The following is a 1,125-nucleotide window of genomic DNA, read 5'->3' as shown; positions in this document are numbered from 1 at the left end:
GGAGGGACTGGGAACGCCTTGGGATTCCCCCGGAGGAGCTGGCCCAAGTGGCTGGGGAGAGGGAGGTCTGGGTCTCCCTGCTTAGGCTGCTGCCCCCGCGACCCGACCCCGGATAAGAGGAAGAAGATGGATGGATGGATGGATGGATGGACTTCCTGTCCTTGATTTCGGCACTTTGTTGCTGTGAAGCGCAGCGTCTTAATCCCCCGTTCCTGAGGAGAACCTTAACTTTTCAGATGCAACAATGAAATCATTCAGAACTCAAAAGGCTTCTGATGGAAAGAGCAGCGGGGACTGAAAATGGAACGAAAAGAAAGAGACTATGTAATGGCGTGAAGAGCGACCAGGGGGACGGCAGCGCCGAGAGAGGATCAATGCTGAGAGGCAGGCATGAAGCCGAGCGAGAGGGAAATGTTTCGAGAGAGGAGGACGATGCGAAGTGATGTCTGAACCGATAAACAGATGAAAGCTGTCTGAGCCACAGCATCGTTACCATCTCCTCAGTACTGCCTGTGAGGATTGTGTGTTTCTGCGTGTGTGCCTCGTATGATATTGAATTTAAAATGAGTGTTTCTTTTTTCTTTGCCTTTGTGAAATCAGAGATGAAACATTTAGGGCAGATAGCGCACAGATGGCAAGACGTAGAAAACCAAAGCTGCGAGATAAACGAAGCATCGCCACATTCCTGAATTTGGTTTTCACTTTTGCCTCCAAGAAGTAGAGTTGACTGAAGAAAATATAGTTGTAGATTTGTCGAGTTATTGCTTTAAGGCTAACTGTAGATGTTTGTAGGACTGGAAATTCACACATTTGTTTCTGTTGCGTTACTCTCATGTATGGCTTGTAACGACGCAGTTACCAAATTTTGATCGTATCAACTCTAAAAAGCCACAAAATGACACAAGCCCAGCAGAACACCTGTGGCTTCATTTCTTTCAGATTTCCTCTTGCATCATTGACTCACTGAAATGACACAAATTAGTTTATATGAATGTTGATTCAAAACACAAGATTTTAGCAGAGATTTCACCTTTTTATCAAACACCAGTGAGGTGTTGTAGTTTTGGAGCTGGACCAGTTCTAGTGTGGTCCGGATGCAAAAAAAGTGCTGAAGTGGCCCTTTAT

The 1,125-nt window shown here is 45.8% G+C and overlaps 1 protein-coding gene across 1 annotated transcript in view; it reads left to right on the top strand.

Moving 5' to 3' along the window:
- The window catches only part of ptprz1b (protein tyrosine phosphatase receptor type Z1b), a 28,285-nt gene that overhangs the window by 3,919 nt on the left and 23,241 nt on the right, over positions 1-1,125 (top strand). The window lies entirely within an intron of this gene.

The sequence above is a fragment of the Kryptolebias marmoratus genome, linkage group LG1 (genome assembly GCF_001649575.2).
Source record: "Kryptolebias marmoratus isolate JLee-2015 linkage group LG1, ASM164957v2, whole genome shotgun sequence".
Taxonomy (NCBI): Eukaryota; Metazoa; Chordata; class Actinopteri; order Cyprinodontiformes; family Rivulidae; genus Kryptolebias; species Kryptolebias marmoratus.
This window is presented reverse-complemented; position numbering and strand designations above follow the sequence as displayed.